The sequence below is a fragment of the Pelobates fuscus genome, chromosome 7, assembly GCF_036172605.1.
Source record: "Pelobates fuscus isolate aPelFus1 chromosome 7, aPelFus1.pri, whole genome shotgun sequence".
NCBI classification, from domain to species: Eukaryota; Metazoa; Chordata; class Amphibia; order Anura; family Pelobatidae; genus Pelobates; species Pelobates fuscus.
The window spans coordinates 129,899,291-129,919,535 of NC_086323.1; the positions used below are offsets into that span (position 1 = coordinate 129,899,291).

Sequence of the window (20,245 nt, forward strand, 5' to 3'; positions counted from 1 at the left end):
TAATCACTGCTAAATAAAAAAAATAAAAAACGTCATACTACTCCATAAACCGTATATGCAAAAATAGGATCAAGAACACAAGTCTCGTGACTCATTAATTTCCTCTGTGTTTCCTCCTAAAATGAGTTCTTGAACAAGTTTTTAAAAGGTTACTCTAACCATCATAAGCACTACTAAGCTGAAAATAAATACATAAATGATCATGGTACTCCATAAACCTCAATGGCAAAATATAATCAAGAACATAGCAAGTATTATACATTATTCTTCCTCTGTTTCTCTTCCTAGAACAAGTTTTAAAACAGGCGGTTAAATGGCTGACTTAAAATGCCCCATGTTGCTGCAAGAGATGAAATTACACCTCCTGCAGCAATGGGTTTAAACTTGGTATGTGTACTTTTTCACAGTGAAAAGGTGCAGATGCAGACTCCAGACACCATGACCTCTTTAAATGACTGAAGTGGACATGCTGCTTGGAACCATGTAATTTAAGTCAACATCGTGGTTCTAGAAAAAAATGTGTCTATGGTTGATTCAGTAAGACAGGGTAGATATTGAAGATTTTAGATATTGACATTTTTTTTCTTTACTTGTCTTGTTCTTCCACTCAAATATTGATGTAGAATACTTGCAATTGATACATATGTTGATGATCATTTTGCTCAACTTATGTTTCCAAATAACGCTACTGAAATGGGGAACAAATTGCAATTGGGCCCTACTGAAGGGAACTTAAAACATATCGACCCAGGTGGGACTTGAACCCACAATCCCCAGCTTCGGAGGCTGATGCCTTATCCATTAGGCCACTGGGCCACATCTGCACACAAACATAAATCTCTGTCTTTTTTTTCCAATGACTAACTATAGATTGAATAATTTTAGTGTCCCAGTATTGGAACTCAGTTTTTAACTCAGATTATAGAAACCATTTGATAACATAGTCTAAAAAAGTCAAGAAAAATAAATAAATCTCTCTAAATCTCTCTATTTTCAAGAAGGGTATTGAAGATTTGCCATGGTCTTCAGTTACAATAATGTAATATAATTAAAGTACATGCCTAAACAGGAAAAAATCAATCCTGAGATGGTTTTAGGACCACTCGGTCATGAAAAATAACGGTGTGGGTGTCTGGAAAGAAGAAAGCTTGAAGTTCAATGATGCGTTTAGCAGTAGAAATCACTATTAGAAACACTGTCTTATAGGTAAGACACTGAGTAGTAATTTCTCGAAGAGGACCGTATGGACCATATTTGTAAGAAACTCTAGGACCAAAGGAATATCCCATGGCAGAGAAGTATTCCTAGGATGAGGTTTGATTATTATAGTTGCTTTAAAGAATTTTGCCGTTAGTGGATGTGAAGACCAGGAAGTATTGCACTGGGCAGATAGTTCAGTTCATTGGACTTTTAGAGTACTTAGACCATTCTCTAGGCCAGATTGAAAAAAATTCCAGGTAATAAAGCTGGGAAAGATGAAGGATATCAAAGGTTTGTAGAAGGGCTCATTGCTTGAAAGTTTCCTATACTCTATAATAACATGCTGAAGTTGAAGATTTCCTGGATTTCAGGAGAGTTTCTACTAGGTTATCTGATAGGTCTTGGTTTAATAGAGTTGACCGTTCAAAAACCTCATGCTACTCCATGAGCCGTAAAGGCGAAAACATAATCAAGTACACAACAAGTATTATGACTCTTTAATCTTCCTGTGTATTCTCCTAGAATGAGTTCTTAGACAGGTTGTTAAAAAGTTACTCCAACCATCATAATCACTGCTAAATAAAAAAAATAAAAAACCTCATGTTACTCCATAAACCGTATAGGCAAAAATAGGATCAAGAACACAAGTCTCGTGACTCATTAATTTCCTCTGTGTTTCCTCCTAAAATGAGTTCTTGAACAAGTTTTTAAAAGGTTACTCTAACCATCATAAGCACTACTAAGCTGAAAATAAATACATAAATGATCATGGTACTCCATAAACCTCAATGGCAAAATATAATCAAGAACACTGCAAGTATTATACATTATTCTTCCTCTGTTTCTCCTCCTAGAACAAGTTTTAAAACAGGCGGTTAAATGGCTGACTTAAAATGCCCCATGTTGCTGCAAGAGATGAAATTACACCTCCTGCAGCAATGGGTTTAAACTCGGTATGTGTACTTTTTCACAGTGAAAAGGTGCAGATGCAGACTCCAGACACCATGACCTCTTTAAATGACTGAAGTGGACATGCTGCTTGGAACCATGTAATTTAAGTCAACATCGTGGTTCTAGAAAAAAATGTGTCTATGGTTGATTCAGTAAGACAGGGTAGATATTGAAGATTTTAGATATTGACATTTTTTTTCTTTACTTGTCTTGTTCTTCCACTCAAATATTGATGTAGAATACTTGCAATTGATACATATGTTGATGATCATTTTGCTCAACTTATGTTTCCAAATAACGCTACTGAAATGGGGAACAAACTGCAATTGGGCCCTACTTAAGGGAACTTAAAACATATCGACCCAGGTGGGACTTGAACCCACAATCCCCAGCTTCGGAGGCTGATGCCTTATCCATTAGGCCACTGGGCCACATCTGCACACAAACATAAATCTCTGTCTTTTTTTTCCAATGACTAACTATAGATTGAATCATTTTAGTGTCCCAGTATTGGAACTCAGTTTTTAACTCAGATTATAGAAACCATTTGATAACATAGTCTAAAAAAGTCAAGAAAAATAAATAAATCTCTCTAAATCTCTCTATTTTCAAGAAGGGTATTGAAGATTTGCCATGGTCTTCAGTTACAATAATGTAATATAATTAAAGTACATGCCTAAACAGGAAAAAATCAATCCTGAGATGGTTTTAGGACCACTCGGTCATGAAAAATAACGGTGTGGGTGTCTGGAAAGAAGAAAGCTTGAAGTTCAATGATGCGTTTAGCAGTAGAAATCACTATTAGAAACACTGTCTTATAGGTAAGACACTGAGTAGTAATTTCTCGAAGAGGACCGTATGGACCATATTTGTAAGAAACTCTAGGACCAAAGGAATATCCCATGGCAGAGAAGTATTCCTAGGATGAGGTTTGATTATTATAGTTGCTTTAAAGAATTTTGCCGTTAGTGGATGTGAAGACCAGGAAGTATTGCACTGGGCAGATAGTTCAGTTCATTGGACTTTTAGAGTACTTAGACCATTCTCTAGGCCAGATTGAAAAAAATTCCAGGTAATAAAGCTGGGAAAGATGAAGGATATCAAAGGTTTGTAGAAGGGCTCATTGCTTGAAAGTTTCCTATACTCTATAATAACATGCTGAAGTTGAAGATTTCCTGGATTTCAGGAGAGTTTCTACTAGGTTGTCTGATAGGTCTTGGTTTAATAGAGTTGACCGTTCAAAAACCTCATGCTACTCCATGAGCCGTAAAGGCGAAAACATAATCAAGTACACAACAAGTATTATGACTCTTTAATCTTCCTGTGTATTCTCCTAGAATGAGTTCTTAGACAGGTTGTTAAAAAGTTACTCCAACCATCATAATCACTGCTAAATAAAAAAAATAAAAAACCTCATGTTACTCCATAAACCGTATAGGCAAAAATAGGATCAAGAACACAAGTCTCGTGACTCATTAATTTCCTCTGTGTTTCCTCCTAAAATGAGTTCTTGAACAAGTTTTTAAAAGGTTACTCTAACCATCATAAGCACTACTAAGCTGAAAATAAATACATAAATGATCATGGTACTCCATAAACCTCAATGGCAAAATATAATCAAGAACACTGCAAGTATTATACATTATTCTTCCTCTGTTTCTCCTCCTAGAACAAGTTTTAAAACAGGCGGTTAAATGGCTGACTTAAAATGCCCCATGTTGCTGCAAGAGATGAAATTACACCTCCTGCAGCAATGGGTTTAAACTCGGTATGTGTACTTTTTCACAGTGAAAAGGTGCAGATGCAGACTCCAGACACCATGACCTCTTTAAATGACTGAAGTGGACATGCTGCTTGGAACCATGTAATTTAAGTCAACATCGTGGTTCTAGAAAAAAATGTGTCTATGGTTGATTCAGTAAGACAGGGTAGATATTGAAGATTTTAGATATTGACATTTTTTTTCTTTACTTGTCTTGTTCTTCCACTCAAATATTGATGTAGAATACTTGCAATTGATACATATGTTGATGATCATTTTGCTCAACTTATGTTTCCAAATAACGCTACTGAAATGGGGAACAAACTGCAATTGGGCCCTACTTAAGGGAACTTAAAACATATCGACCCAGGTGGGACTTGAACCCACAATCCCCAGCTTCGGAGGCTGATGCCTTATCCATTAGGCCACTGGGCCACATCTGCACACAAACATAAATCTCTGTCTTTTTTTTCCAATGACTAACTATAGATTGAATCATTTTAGTGTCCCAGTATTGGAACTCAGTTTTTAACTCAGATTATAGAAACCATTTGATAACATAGTCTAAAAAAGTCAAGAAAAATAAATAAATCTCTCTAAATCTCTCTATTTTCAAGAAGGGTATTGAAGATTTGCCATGGTCTTCAGTTACAATAATGTAATATAATTAAAGTACATGCCTAAACAGGAAAAAATAAATCCTGAGATGGTTTTAGGACCACTCGGTCATGAAAAATAACGGTGTGGGTGTCTGGAAAGAAGAAAGCTTGAAGTTCAATGATGCGTTTAGCAGTAGAAATCACTATTAGAAACACTGTCTTATAGGTAAGACACTGAGTAGAAATTTCTCGAAGAGGACCGTATGGACCATATTTGTAAGAAACTCTAGGACCAAAGGAATATCCCATGGCAGAGAAGTATTCCTAGGATGAGGTTTGATTATTATAGTTGCTTTAAAGAATTTTGCCGTTAGTGGATGTGAAGACCAGGAAGTATTGCACTGGGCAGATAGTTCAGTTCATTGGACTTTTAGAGTACTTAGACCATTCTCTAGGCCAGATTGAAAAAAATTCCAGGTAATAAAGCTGGGAAAGATAAAGGATATCAAAGGTTTGTAGAAGGGCTCATTGCTTGAAAGTTTCCTATACTCTATAATAACATGCTGAAGTTGAAGATTTCCTGGATTTCAGGAGAGTTTCTACTAGGTTGTCTGATAGGTCTTGGTTTAATAGAGTTGACCGTTCAAAAACCTCATGCTACTCCATGAGCCGTAAAGGCGAAAACATAATCAAGTACACAACAAGTATTATGACTCTTTAATCTTCCTGTGTATTCTCCTAGAATGAGTTCTTAGACAGGTTGTTAAAAAGTTACTCCAACCATCATAATCACTGCTAAATAAAAAAAATAAAAAACGTCATACTACTCCATAAACCGTATAGGCAAAAATAGGATCAAGAACACAAGTCTCGTGACTCATTAATTTCCTCTGTGTTTTCTCCTAAAATGAGTTCTTGAACAAGTTTTTAAAAGGTTACTCTAACCATCATAAGCACTACTAAGCTGAAAATAAATACATAAATGATCATGGTACTCCATAAACCTCAATGGCAAAATATAATCAAGAACATAGCAAGTATTATACATTATTCTTCCTCTGTTTCTCTTCCTAGAACAAGTTTTAAAACAGGCGGTTAAATGGCTGACTTAAAATGCCCCATGTTGCTGCAAGAGATGAAATTACACCTCCTGCAGCAATGGGTTTAAACTTGGTATGTGTACTTTTTCACAGTGAAAAGGTGCAGATGCAGACTCCAGACACCATGACCTCTTTAAATGACTGAAGTGGACATGCTGCTTGGAACCATGTAATTTAAGTCAACATCGTGGTTCTAGAAAAAAATGTGTCTATGGTTGATTCAGTAAGACAGGGTAGATATTGAAGATTTTAGATATTGACATTTTTTTTCTTTACTTGTCTTGTTCTTCCACTCAAATATTGATGTAGAATACTTGCAATTGATACATATGTTGATGATCATTTTGCTCAACTTATGTTTCCAAATAACACTACTGAAATGGGGAACAAATTGCAATTGGGCCCTACTTAAGGGAACTTAAAACATATCGACCCAGGTGGGACTTGAACCCACAATCCCCAGCTTCGGAGGCTGATGCCTTATCCATTAGGCCACTGGGCCACATCTGCACACAAACACAAATCTCTGTCTTTTTTTTCCAATGACTAACTATAGATTGAATCATTTTAGTGTCCCAGTATTGGAACTCAGTTTTTAACTCAGATTATAGAAACCATTTGATAACATAGTCTAAAATAGTCAAGAAAAATAAATAAATCTCTCTAAATCTCTCTATTTTCAAGAAGGGTATTGAAGATTTGCCATGGTCTTCAGTTACAATAATGTAATATAATTAAAGTACATGCCTAAACAGGAAAAAATAAATCCTGAGATGGTTTTAGGACCACTCGGTCATGAAAAATAACGGTGTGGGTGTCTGGAAAGAAGAAAGCTTGAAGTTCAATGATGCGTTTAGCAGTAGAAATCACTATTAGAAACACTGTCTTATAGGTAAGACACTGAGTAGAAATTTCTCGAAGAGGACCGTATGGACCATATTTGTAAGAAACTCTAGGACCAAAGGAATATCCCATGGCAGAGAAGTATTCCTAGGATGAGGTTTGATTATTATAGTTGCTTTAAAGAATTTTGCCGTTAGTGGATGTGAAGACCAGGAAGTATTGCACTGGGCAGATAGTTCAGTTCATTGGACTTTTAGAGTACTTAGACCATTCTCTAGGCCAGATTGAAAAAAATTCCAGGTAATAAAGCTGGGAAAGATGAAGGATATCAAAGGTTTGTAGAAGGGCTCATTGCTTGAAAGTTTCCTATACTCTATAATAACATGCTGAAGTTGAAGATTTCCTGGATTTCAGGAGAGTTTCTACTAGGTTGTCTGATAGGTCTTGGTTTAATAGAGTTGACCGTTCAAAAACCTCATGCTACTCCATGAGCCGTAAAGGCGAAAACATAATCAAGTACACAACAAGTATTATGACTCTTTAATCTTCCTGTGTATTCTCCTAGAATGAGTTCTTAGACAGGTTGTTAAAAAGTTACTCCAACCATCATAATCACTGCTAAATAAAAAAAATAAAAAACCTCATGTTACTCCATAAACCGTATAGGCAAAAATAGGATCAAGAACACAAGTCTCGTGACTCATTAATTTCCTCTGTGTTTCCTCCTAAAATGAGTTCTTGAACAAGTTTTTAAAAGGTTACTCTAACCATCATAAGCACTACTAAGCTGAAAATAAATACATAAATGATCATGGTACTCCATAAACCTCAATGGCAAAATATAATCAAGAACACAGCAAGTATTATACATTATTCTTCCTCTGTTTCTCTTCCTAGAACAAGTTTTAAAACAGGCGGTTAAATGGCTGACTTAAAATGCCCCATGTTGCTGCAAGAGATGAAATTACACCTCCTGCAGCAATGGGTTTAAACTTGGTATGTGTACTTTTTCACAGTGAAAAGGTGCAGATGCAGACTCCAGACACCATGACCTCTTTAAATGACTGAAGTGGACATGCTGCTTGGAACCATGTAATTTAAGTCAACATCGTGGTTCTAGAAAAAAATGTGTCTATGGTTGATTCAGTAAGACAGGGTAGATATTGAAGATTTTAGATATTGACATTTTTTTTCTTTACTTGTCTTGTTCTTCCACTCAAATATTGATGTAGAATACTTGCAATTGATACATATGTTGATGATCATTTTGCTCAACTTATGTTTCCAAATAACGCTACTGAAATGGGGAACAAATTGCAATTGGGCCCTACTGAAGGGAACTTAAAACATATCGACCCAGGTGGGACTTGAACCCACAATCCCCAGCTTCGGAGGCTGATGCCTTATCCATTAGGCCACTGGGCCACATCTGCACACAAACATAAATCTCTGTCTTTTTTTCCAATGACTAACTATAGATTGAATCATTTTAGTGTCCCAGTATTGGAACTCAGTTTTTAACTCAGATTATAGAAACCATTTGATAACATAGTCTAAAAAAGTCAAGAAAAATAAATAAATCTCTCTAAATCTCTCTATTTTCAAGAAGGGTATTGAAGATTTGCCATGGTCTTCAGTTACAATAATGTAATATAATTAAAGTACATGCCTAAACAGGAAAAAATAAATCCTGAGATGGTTTTAGGACCACTCGGTCATGAAAAATAACGGTGTGGGTGTCTGGAAAGAAGAAAGCTTGAAGTTCAATGATGCGTTTAGCAGTAGAAATCACTATTAGAAACACTGTCTTATAGGTAAGACACTGAGTAGAAATTTCTCGAAGAGGACCGTATGGACCATATTTGTAAGAAACTCTAGGACCAAAGGAATATCCCATGGCAGAGAAGTATTCCTAGGATGAGGTTTGATTATTATAGTTGCTTTAAAGAATTTTGCCGTTAGTGGATGTGAAGACCAGGAAGTATTGCACTGGGCAGATAGTTCAGTTCATTGGACTTTTAGAGTACTTAGACCATTCTCTAGGCCAGATTGAAAAAAATTCCAGGTAATAAAGCTGGGAAAGATGAAGGATATCAAAGGTTTGTAGAAGGGCTCATTGCTTGAAAGTTTCCTATACTCTATAATAACATGCTGAAGTTGAAGATTTCCTGGATTTCAGGAGAGTTTCTACTAGGTTGTCTGATAGGTCTTGGTTTAATAGAGTTGACCGTTCAAAAACCTCATGCTACTCCATGAGCCGTAAAGGCGAAAACATAATCAAGTACACAACAAGTATTATGACTCTTTAATCTTCCTGTGTATTCTCCTAGAATGAGTTCTTAGACAGGTTGTTAAAAAGTTACTCCAACCATCATAATCACTGCTAAATAAAAAAAATAAAAAACGTCATGCTACTCCATAAACCGTATAGGCAAAAATAGGATCAAGAACACAAGTCTCGTGACTCATTAATTTCCTCTGTGTTTCCTCCTAAAATGAGTTCTTGAACAAGTTTTTAAAAGGTTACTCTAACCATCATAAGCACTACTAAGCTGAAAATAAATACATAAATGATCATGGTACTCCATAAACCTCAATGGCAAAATATAATCAAGAACACAGCAAGTATTATACATTATTCTTCCTCTGTTTCTCTTCCTAGAACAAGTTTTAAAACAGGCAGTTAAATGGCTGACTTAAAATGCCCCATGTTGCTGCAAGAGATGAAATTACACCTCCTGCAGCAATGGGTTTAAACTTGGTATGTGTACTTTTTCACAGTGAAAAGGTGCAGATGCAGACTCCAGACACCATGACCTCTTTAAATGACTGAAGTGGACATGCTGCTTGGAACCATGTAATTTAAGTCAACATCGTGGTTCTAGAAAAAAATGTGTCTATGGTTGATTCAGTAAGACAGGGTAGATATTGAAGATTTTAGATATTGACATTTTTTTTCTTTACTTGTCTTGTTCTTCCACTCAAATATTGATGTAGAATACTTGCAATTGATACATATGTTGATGATCATTTTGCTCAACTTATGTTTCCAAATAACGCTACTGAAATGGGGAACAAATTGCAATTGGGCCCTACTGAAGGGAACTTAAAACATATCGACCCAGGTAGGACTTGAACCCACAATCCCCAGCTTCGGAGGCTGATGCCTTATCCATTAGGCCACTGGGCCACATCTGCACACAAACATAAATCTCTGTCTTTTTTTTCCAATGACTAACTATAGATTGAATAATTTTAGTGTCCCAGTATTGGAACTCAGTTTTTAACTCAGATTATAGAAACCATTTGATAACATAGTCTAAAAAAGTCAAGAAAAATAAATAAATCTCTCTAAATCTCTCTATTTTCAAGAAGGGTATTGAAGATTTGCCATGGTCTTCAGTTACAATAATGTAATATAATGAAAGTACATGCCTAAACAGGAAAAAATAAATCCTGAGATGGTTTTAGGACCACTCGGTCATGAAAAATAACGGTGTGGGTGTCTGGAAAGAAGAAAGCTTGAAGTTCAATGATGCGTTTAGCAGTAGAAATCACTATTAGAAACACTGTCTTATAGGTAAGACACTGAGTAGTAATTTCTCGAAGAGGACCGTATGGACCATATTTGTAAGAAACTCTAGGACCAAAGGAATATCCCATGGCAGAGAAGTATTCCTAGGATGAGGTTTGATTATTATAGTTGCTTTAAAGAATTTTGCCGTTAGTGGATGTGAAGACCAGGAAGTATTGCACTGGGCAGATAGTTCAGTTCATTGGACTTTTAGAGTACTTAGACCATTCTCTAGGCCAGATTGAAAAAAATTCCAGGTAATAAAGCTGGGAAAGATGAAGGATATCAAAGGTTTGTAGAAGGGCTCATTGCTTGAAAGTTTCCTATACTCTATAATAACATGCTGAAGTTGAAGATTTCCTGGATTTCAGGAGAGTTTCTACTAGGTTGTCTGATAGGTCTTGGTTTAATAGAGTTGACCGTTCAAAAACCTCATGCTACTCCATGAGCCGTAAAGGCGAAAACATAATCAAGTACACAACAAGTATTATGACTCTTTAATCTTCCTGTGTATTCTCCTAGAATGAGTTCTTAGACAGGTTGTTAAAAAGTTACTCCAACCATCATAATCACTGCTAAATAAAAAAAATAAAAAACGTCATGCTACTCCATAAACCGTATAGGCAAAAATAGGATCAAGAACACAAGTCTCGTGACTCATTAATTTCCTCTGTGTTTCCTCCTAAAATGAGTTCTTGAACAAGTTTTTAAAAGGTTACTCTAACCATCATAAGCACTACTAAGCTGAAAATAAATACATAAATGATCATGGTACTCCATAAACCTCAATGGCAAAATATAATCAAGAACACAGCAAGTATTATACATTATTCTTCCTCTGTTTCTCTTCCTAGAACAAGTTTTAAAACAGGCAGTTAAATGGCTGACTTAAAATGCCCCATGTTGCTGCAAGAGATGAAATTACACCTCCTGCAGCAATGGGTTTAAACTTGGTATGTGTACTTTTTCACAGTGAAAAGGTGCAGATGCAGACTCCAGACACCATGACCTCTTTAAATGACTGAAGTGGACATGCTGCTTGGAACCATGTAATTTAAGTCAACATCGTGGTTCTAGAAAAAAATGTGTCTATGGTTGATTCAGTAAGACAGGGTAGATATTGAAGATTTTAGATATTGACATTTTTTTTCTTTACTTGTCTTGTTCTTCCACTCAAATATTGATGTAGAATACTTGCAATTGATACATATGTTGATGATCATTTTGCTCAACTTATGTTTCCAAATAACGCTACTGAAATGGGGAACAAATTACAATTGGGCCCTACTTAAGGGAACTTAAAACATATCGACCCAGGTGGGACTTGAACTCACAATCCCCAGCTTCGGAGGCTGATGCCTTATCCATTAGGCCACTGGGCCACATCTGCACACAAACATAAATCTCTGTCTTTTTTTTCCAATGACTTACTATAGATTGAATCATTTTAGTGTCCCAGTATTGGAACTCAGTTTTTAACTCAGATTATAGAAACCATTTGATAACATAGTCTAAAAAAGTCAAGAAAAATAAATAAATCTCTCTAAATCTCTCTATTTTCAAGAAGGGTATTGAAGATTTGCCATTGTCTTCAGTTACAATAATGTAATATAATTAAAGTACATGCCTAAACAGGAAAAATTCAATCCTGAGATGGTTTTAGGACCACTCGGTCATGAAAAATAACGGTGTGGGTGTCTGGAAAGAAGAAAGCTTGAAGTTCAATGATGCGTTTAGCAGTAGAAATCACTATTAGAAACACTGTCTTATAGGTAAGACACTGAGTAGAAATTTCTCGAAGAGGACCGTATGGACCATATTTGTAAGAAACTCTAGGACCAAAGGAATATCCCATGGCAGAGAAGTATTCCTAGGATGAGGTTTGATTATTATAGTTGCTTTAAAGAATTTTGCCGTTAGTGGATGTGAAGACCAGGAAGTATTGCACTGGGCAGATAGTTCAGTTCATTGGACTTTTAGAGTACTTAGACCATTCTCTAGGCCAGATTGAAAAAAATTCCAGGTAATAAAGCTGGGAAAGATGAAGGATATCAAAGGTTTGTAGAAGGGCTCATTGCTTGAAAATTTCCTATACTCTATAATAACATGCTGAAGTTGAAGATTTCCTGGATTTCAGGAGAGTTTCTACTAGGTTGTCTGATAGGTCTTGGTTTAATAGAGTTGACCGTTCAAAAACCTCATGCTACTCCATGAGCCGTAAAGGCGAAAACATAATCAAGTACACAACAAGTATTATGACTCTTTAATCTTCCTGTGTATTCTCCTAGAATGAGTTCTTAGACAGGTTGTTAAAAAGTTACTCCAACCATCATAATCACTGCTAAATAAAAAAAATAAAAAACGTCATGCTACTCCATAAACCGTATAGGCAAAAATAGGATCAAGAACACAAGTCTCGTGACTCATTAATTTCCTCTGTGTTTCCTCCTAAAATGAGTTCTTGAACAAGTTTTTAATAGGTTACTCTAACCATCATAAGCACTACTAAGCTGAAAATAAATACATAAATGATCATGGTACTCCATAAACCTCAATGGCAAAATATAATCAAGAACACAGCAAGTATTATACATTATTCTTCTTCTGTTTCTCCTCCTTGAACAAGTTTTAAAACAGGCGGTTAAATGGCTGACTTAAAATGCCCCATGTTGCTGCAAGAGATGAAATTACACCTCCTGCAGCAATGGGTTTAAACTTGGTATGTGTACTTTTTCACAGTGAAAATGTGCAGATGCAGACTCCAGACACCATGACCTCTTTAAATGACTGAAGTGGACATGCTGCTTTGAACCATGTAATTTAAGTCAACATCGTGGTTCTAGAAAAAAATGTGTCTATGGTTGATTCAGTAAGACAGGGTAGATATTGAAGATTTTAGATATTGACATTTTTTTTCTTTACTTGTCTTGTTCTTCCACTCAAATATTGATGTAGAATACTTGCAATTGATACATATGTTGATGATCATTTTGCTCAACTTATGTTTCCAAATAACGCTACTGAAATGGGGAACAAATTGCAATTGGGCCCTACTGAAGGGAACTTAAAACATATCGACCCAGGTGGGACTTGAACCCACAATCCCCAGCTTCGGAGGCTGATGCCTTATCCATTAGGCCACTGGGCCACATCTGCACACAAACATAAATCTCTGTCTTTTTTTTCCAATGACTAACTATAGATTGAATAATTTTAGTGTCCCAGTATTGGAACTCAGTTTTTAACTCAGATTATAGAAACCATTTGATAACATAGTCTAAAAAAGTCAAGAAAAATAAATAAATCTCTCTAAATCTCTCTATTTTCAAGAAGGGTATTGAAGATTTGCCATGGTCTTCAGTTACAATAATGTAATATAATGAAAGTACATGCCTAAACAGGAAAAAATAAATCCTGAGATGGTTTTAGGACCACTCGGTCATGAAAAATAACGGTGTGGGTGTCTGGAAAGAAGAAAGCTTGAAGTTCAATGATGCGTTTAGCAGTAGAAATCACTATTAGAAACACTGTCTTATAGGTAAGACACTGAGTAGTAATTTCTCGAAGAGGACCGTATGGACCATATTTGTAAGAAACTCTAGGACCAAAGGAATATCCCATGGCAGAGAAGTATTCCTAGGATGAGGTTTGATTATTATAGTTGCTTTAAAGAATTTTGCCGTTAGTGGATGTGAAGACCAGGAAGTATTGCACTGGGCAGATAGTTCAGTTCATTGGACTTTTAGAGTACTTAGACCATTCTCTAGGCCAGATTGAAAAAAATTCCAGGTAATAAAGCTGGGAAAGATGAAGGATATCAAAGGTTTGTAGAAGGGCTCATTGCTTGAAAGTTTCCTATACTCCATAATAACATGCTGAAGTTGAAGATTTCCTGGATTTCAGGAGAGTTTCTACTAGGTTGTCTGATAGGTCTTGGTTTAATAGAGTTGACCGTTCAAAAACCTCATGCTACTCCATGAGCCGTAAAGGCGAAAACATAATCAAGTACACAACAAGTATTATGACTCTTTAATCTTCCTGTGTATTCTCCTAGAATGAGTTCTTAGACAGGTTGTTAAAAAGTTACTCCAACCATCATAATCACTGCTAAATAAAAAAAATAAAAAACGTCATGCTACTCCATAAACCGTATAGGCAAAAATAGGATCAAGAACACAAGTCTCGTGACTCATTAATTTCCTCTGTGTTTCCTCCTAAAATGAGTTCTTGAACAAGTTTTTAAAAGGTTACTCTAACCATCATAAGCACTACTAAGCTGAAAATAAATACATAAATGATCATGGTACTCCATAAACCTCAATGGCAAAATATAATCAAGAACACAGCAAGTATTATACATTATTCTTCCTCTGTTTCTCTTCCTAGAACAAGTTTTAAAACAGGCAGTTAAATGGCTGACTTAAAATGCCCCATGTTGCTGCAAGAGATGAAATTACACCTCCTGCAGCAATGGGTTTAAACTTGGTATGTGTACTTTTTCACAGTGAAAAGGTGCAGATGCAGACTCCAGACACCATGACCTCTTTAAATGACTGAAGTGGACATGCTGCTTGGAACCATGTAATTTAAGTCAACATCGTGGTTCTAGAAAAAAATGTGTCTATGGTTGATTCAGTAAGACAGGGTAGATATTGAAGATTTTAGATATTGACATTTTTTTTCTTTACTTGTCTTGTTCTTCCACTCAAATATTGATGTAGAATACTTGCAATTGATACATATGTTGATGATCATTTTGCTCAACTTATGTTTCCAAATAACGCTACTGAAATGGGGAACAAATTACAATTGGGCCCTACTTAAGGGAACTTAAAACATATCGACCCAGGTGGGACTTGAACCCACAATCCCCAGCTTCGGAGGCTGATGCCTTATCCATTAGGCCACTGGGCCACATCTGCACACAAACATAAATCTCTGTCTTTTTTTTCCAATGACTTACTATAGATTGAATCATTTTAGTGTCCCAGTATTGGAACTCAGTTTTTAACTCAGATTATAGAAACCATTTGATAACATAGTCTAAAAAAGTCAAGAAAAATAAATAAATCTCTCTAAATCTCTCTATTTTCAAGAAGGGTATTGAAGATTTGCCATTGTCTTCAGTTACAATAATGTAATATAATTAAAGTACATGCCTAAACAGGAAAAATTCAATCCTGAGATGGTTTTAGGACCACTCGGTCATGAAAAATAACGGTGTGGGTGTCTGGAAAGAAGAAAGCTTGAAGTTCAATGATGCGTTTAGCAGTAGAAATCACTATTAGAAACACTGTCTTATAGGTAAGACACTGAGTAGAAATTTCTCGAAGAGGACCGTATGGACCATATTTGTAAGAAACTCTAGGACCAAAGGAATATCCCATGGCAGAGAAGTATTCCTAGGATGAGGTTTGATTATTATAGTTGCTTTAAAGAATTTTGCCGTTAGTGGATGTGAAGACCAGGAAGTATTGCACTGGGCAGATAGTTCAGTTCATTGGACTTTTAGAGTACTTAGACCATTCTCTAGGCCAGATTGAAAAAAATTCCAGGTAATAAAGCTGGGAAAGATGAAGGATATCAAAGGTTTGTAGAAGGGCTCATTGCTTGAAAGTTTCCTATACTCTATAATAACATGCTGAAGTTGAAGATTTCCTGGATTTCAGGAGAGTTTCTACTAGGTTGTCTGATAGGTCTTGGTTTAATAGAGTTGACCGTTCAAAAACCTCATGCTACTCCATGAGCCGTAAAGGCGAAAACATAATCAAGTACACAACAAGTATTATGACTCTTTAATCTTCCTGTGTATTCTCCTAGAATGAGTTCTTAGACAGGTTGTTAAAAAGTTACTCCAACCATCATAATCACTGCTAAATAAAAAAAATAAAAAACGTCATGCTACTCCATAAACCGTATAGGCAAAAATAGGATCAAGAACACAAGTCTCGTGACTCATTAATTTCCTCTGTGTTTCCTCCTAAAATAAGTTCTTGAACAAGTTTTTAATAGGTTACTCTAACCATCATAAGCACTACTAAGCTGAAAATAAATACATAAATGATCATGGTACTCCATAAACCTCAATGGCAAAATATAATCAAGAACACAGCAAGTATTATACATTATTCTTCTTCTGTTTCTCCTCCTTGAACAAGTTTTAAAACAGGCGGTTAAATGGCTGACTTAAAATGCCCCATGTTGCTGCAAGAGATGAAATTACACCTCCTGCAGCAATGGGTTTAAACTTGGTATGTGTACTTTTTCACAGTGAAAATGTGCAGATGCAGACTCCAGACACCATGACCTCTTTAAATGACTGAAGTGGACATGCTGCTTGGAACCATGTAATTTAAGTCAACATCGTGGTTCTAGAAAAAAATGTGTCTATGGTTGATTCAGTAAGACAGGGTAGATATTGAAGATTTTAGATATTGACATTTTTTTTCTTTACTTGTCTTGTTCTTCCACTCAAATATTGATGTAGAATACTTGCAATTGATACATATGTTGATGATCATTTTGCTCAACTTATGTTTCCAAATAACGCTACTGAAATGGGGAACAAATTGCAATTGGGCCCTACTGAAGGGAACTTAAAACATATCGACCCAGGTGGGACTTGAACCCACAATCCCCAGCTTCGGAGGCTGATGCCTTATCCATTAGGCCACTGGGCCACATCTGCACACAAACATAAATCTCTGTCTTTTTTTTCCAATGACTAACTATAGATTGAATCATTTTAGTGTCCCAGTATTGGAACTCAGTTTTTAACTCAGATTATAGAAACCATTTGATAACATAGTCTAAAAAAGTCAAGAAAAATAAATAAATCTCTCTAAATCTCTCTATTTTCAAGAAGGGTATTGAAGATTTGCCATGGCCTTCAGTTACAATAATGTAATATAATTAAAGTACATGCCTAAACAGGAAAAATTCAATCCTGAGATGGTTTTAGGACCACTCGGTCATGAAAAATAACGGTGTGGGTGTCTGGAAAGAAGAAAGCTTGAAGTTCAATGATGCGTTTAGCAGTAGAAATCACTATTAGAAACACTGTCTTATAGGTAAGACACTGAGTAGTAATTTCTCGAAGAGGACCGTATGGACCATATTTGTAAGAAACTCTAGGACCAAAGGAATATCCCATGGCAGAGAAGTATTCCTAGGATGAGGTTTGATTATTATAGTTGCTTTAAAGAATTTTGCCGTTAGTGGATGTGAAGACCAGGAAGTATTGCACTGGGCAGATAGTTCAGTTCATTGGACTTTTAGAGTACTTAGACCATTCTCTAGGCCAGATTGAAAAAAATTCCAGGTAATAAAGCTGGGAAAGATGAAGGATATCAAAGGTTTGTAGAAGGGCTCATTGCTTGAAAGTTTCCTATACTCTATAATAACATGCTGAAGTTGAAGATTTCCTGGATTTCAGGAGAGTTTCTACTAGGTTGTCTGATAGGTCTTGGTTTAATAGAGTTGACCGTTCAAAAACCTCATGCTACTCCATGAGCCGTAAAGGCGAAAACATAATCAAGTACACAACAAGTATTATGACTCTTTAATCTTCCTGTGTATTCTCCTAGAATGAGTTCTTAGACAGGTTGTTAAAAAGTTACTCCAACCATCATAATCACTGCTAAATAAAAAAAATAAAAAACGTCATGCTACTCCATAAACCGTATAGGCAAAAATAGGATCAAGAACACAAGTCTCGTGACTCATTAATTTCCTCTGTGTTTCCTCCTAAAATGAGTTCTTGAACAAGTTTTTAAAAGGTTACTCTAACCATCATAAGCACTACTAAGCTGAAAATAAATACATAAATGATCATGGTACTCCATAAACCTCAATGGCAAAATATAATCAAGAACACAGCAAGTATTATACATTATTCTTCTTCTGTTTCTCCTCCTAGATCAAGTTTTAAAACAGGCGGTTAAATGGCTGACTTAAAATGCCCCATGTTGCTGCAAGAGATGAAATTACACCTCCTGCAGCAATGGGTTTAAACTTGGTATGTGTACTTTTTCACAGTGAAAAGGTGCAGATGCAGACTCCAGACACCATGACCTCTTTAAATGACTGAAGTGGACATGCTGCTTGGAACCATGTAATTTAAGTCAACATCGTGGTTCTAGAAAAAAATGTGTCTATGGTTGATTCAGTAAGACAGGGTAGATATTGAAGATTTTAGATATTGACATTTTTTTTCTTTACTTGTCTTGTTCTTCCACTCAAATATTGATGTAGAATACTTGCAATTGATACATATGTTGATGATCATTTTGCTCAACTTATGTTTCCAAATAACGCTACTGAAATGGGGAACAAATTACAATTGGGCCCTACTTAAGGGAACTTAAAACATATCGACCCAGGTGGGACTTGAACCCACAATCCCCAGCTTCGGAGGCTGATGCCTTATCCATTAGGCCACTGGGCCACATCTGCACACAAACATAAATCTCTGTCTTTTTTTTCCAATGACTAACTATAGATTGAATCATTTTAGTGTCCCAGTATTGGAACTCAGTTTTTAACTCAGATTATAGAAACCATTTGATAACATAGTCTAAAAAAGTCAAGAAAAATAAATAAATCTCTCTAAATCTCTCTATTTTCAAGAAGGGTATTGAAGATTTGCCATGGCCTTCAGTTACAATAATGTAATATAATTAAAGTACATGCCTAAACAGGAAAAATTCAATCCTGAGATGGTTTTAGGACCACTCGGTCATGAAAAATAACGGTGTGGGTGTCTGGAAAGAAGAAAGCTTGAAGTTCAATGATGCGTTTAGCAGTAGAAATCACTATTAGAAACACTGTCTTATAGGTAAGACACTGAGTAGTAATTTCTCGAAGAGGACCGTATGGACCATATTTGTAAGAAACTCTAGGACCAAAGGAATATCCCATGGCAGAGAAGTATTCCTAGGATGAGGTTTGATTATTATAGTTGCTTTAAAGAATTTTGCCGTTAGTGGATGTGAAGACCAGGAAGTATTGCACTGGGCAGATAGTTCAGTTCATTGGACTTTTAGAGTACTTAGACCATTCTCTAGGCCAGATTGAAAAAAATTCCAGGTAATAAAGCTGGGAAAGATGAAGGATATCAAAGGTTTGTAGAAGGGCTCATTGCTTGAAAGTTTCCTATACTCTATAATAACATGCTGAAGTTGAAGATTTCCTGGATTTCAGGAGAGTTTCTACTAGGTTGTCTGATAGGTCTTGGTTTAATAGAGTTGACCGTTCAAAAACCTCATGCTACTCCATGAGCCGTAAAGGCGAAAACATAATCAAGTACACAACAAGTATTATGACTCTTTAATCTTCCTGTGTATTCTCCTAGAATGAGTTCTTAGACAGGTTGTTAAAAAGTTACTCCAACCATCATAATCACTGCTAAATAAAAAAAATAAAAAACGTCATGCTACTCCATAAACCGTATAGGCAAAAATAGGATCAAGAACACAAGTCTCGTGACTCATTAATTTCCTCTGTGTTTCCTCCTAAAATGAGTTCTTGAACAAGTTTTTAAAAGGTTACTCTAACCATCATAAGCACTACTAAGCTGAAAATAAATACATAAATGATCATGGTACTCCATAAACCTCAATGGCAAAATATAATCAAGAACACAGCAAGTATTATACATTATTCTTCCTCTGTTTCTCTTCCTAGAACAAGTTTTAAAACAGGCAGTTAAATGGCTGACTTAAAATGCCCCATGTTGCTGCAAGAGATGAAATTACACCTCCTGCAGCAATGGGTTTAAACTTGGTATGTGTACTTTTTCACAGTGAAAAGGTGCAGATGCAGACTCCAGACACCATGACCTCTTTAAATGACTGAAGTGGACATGCTGCTTGGAACCATGTAATTTAAGTCAACATCGTGGTTCTAGAAAAAAATGTGTCTATGGTTGATTCAGTAAGACAGGGTAGATATTGAAGATTTTAGATATTGACATTTTTTTTCTTTACTTGTCTTGTTCTTCCACTCAAATATTGATGTAGAATACTTGCAATTGATACATATGTTGATGATCATTTTGCTCAACTTATGTTTCCAAATAACACTACTGAAATGGGGAACAAATTACAATTGGGCCCTACTTAAGGGAACTTAAAACATATCGACCCAGGTGGGACTTGAACCCACAATCCCCAGCTTCGGAGGCTGATGCCTTATCCATTAGGCCACTGGGCCACAT

At 36.0% G+C, this 20,245-nt stretch overlaps 12 non-coding genes across 12 annotated transcripts; all 12 read right to left on the minus strand.

Annotated features, from left to right (window-relative positions):
* Positions 1–743: 743 nt before the first annotated feature.
* TRNAR-CCG (transfer RNA arginine (anticodon CCG)) lies at positions 744–816 on the minus strand. The gene has a single exon. It is a non-coding gene; the product is annotated as a tRNA-Arg (tRNA).
* A 1,693-nt stretch (positions 817–2,509) lies between these two features.
* On the minus strand, positions 2,510–2,582 carry TRNAR-CCG (transfer RNA arginine (anticodon CCG)). The gene has a single exon. It is a non-coding gene; the product is annotated as a tRNA-Arg (tRNA).
* Positions 2,583–4,275: 1,693 nt separating this feature from the next.
* Positions 4,276–4,348, minus strand: TRNAR-CCG (transfer RNA arginine (anticodon CCG)). The gene has a single exon. It is a non-coding gene; the product is annotated as a tRNA-Arg (tRNA).
* A 1,693-nt stretch (positions 4,349–6,041) lies between these two features.
* On the minus strand, positions 6,042–6,114 carry TRNAR-CCG (transfer RNA arginine (anticodon CCG)). The gene has a single exon. It is a non-coding gene; the product is annotated as a tRNA-Arg (tRNA).
* A 1,693-nt stretch (positions 6,115–7,807) lies between these two features.
* TRNAR-CCG (transfer RNA arginine (anticodon CCG)) lies at positions 7,808–7,880 on the minus strand. The gene has a single exon. It is a non-coding gene; the product is annotated as a tRNA-Arg (tRNA).
* A 1,692-nt stretch (positions 7,881–9,572) lies between these two features.
* On the minus strand, positions 9,573–9,645 carry TRNAR-CCG (transfer RNA arginine (anticodon CCG)). Its single transcript has one exon. It is a non-coding gene; the product is annotated as a tRNA-Arg (tRNA).
* Positions 9,646–11,338: 1,693 nt separating this feature from the next.
* Positions 11,339–11,411, minus strand: TRNAR-CCG (transfer RNA arginine (anticodon CCG)). Its single transcript has one exon. It is a non-coding gene; the product is annotated as a tRNA-Arg (tRNA).
* Positions 11,412–13,104: 1,693 nt separating this feature from the next.
* Positions 13,105–13,177, minus strand: TRNAR-CCG (transfer RNA arginine (anticodon CCG)). The gene has a single exon. It is a non-coding gene; the product is annotated as a tRNA-Arg (tRNA).
* Positions 13,178–14,870: 1,693 nt separating this feature from the next.
* On the minus strand, positions 14,871–14,943 carry TRNAR-CCG (transfer RNA arginine (anticodon CCG)). The gene has a single exon. It is a non-coding gene; the product is annotated as a tRNA-Arg (tRNA).
* Positions 14,944–16,636: 1,693 nt separating this feature from the next.
* TRNAR-CCG (transfer RNA arginine (anticodon CCG)) lies at positions 16,637–16,709 on the minus strand. Its single transcript has one exon. It is a non-coding gene; the product is annotated as a tRNA-Arg (tRNA).
* Positions 16,710–18,402: 1,693 nt separating this feature from the next.
* TRNAR-CCG (transfer RNA arginine (anticodon CCG)) lies at positions 18,403–18,475 on the minus strand. The gene has a single exon. It is a non-coding gene; the product is annotated as a tRNA-Arg (tRNA).
* Positions 18,476–20,168: 1,693 nt separating this feature from the next.
* Positions 20,169–20,241, minus strand: TRNAR-CCG (transfer RNA arginine (anticodon CCG)). Its single transcript has one exon. It is a non-coding gene; the product is annotated as a tRNA-Arg (tRNA).
* Positions 20,242–20,245: the final 4 nt, after the last annotated feature.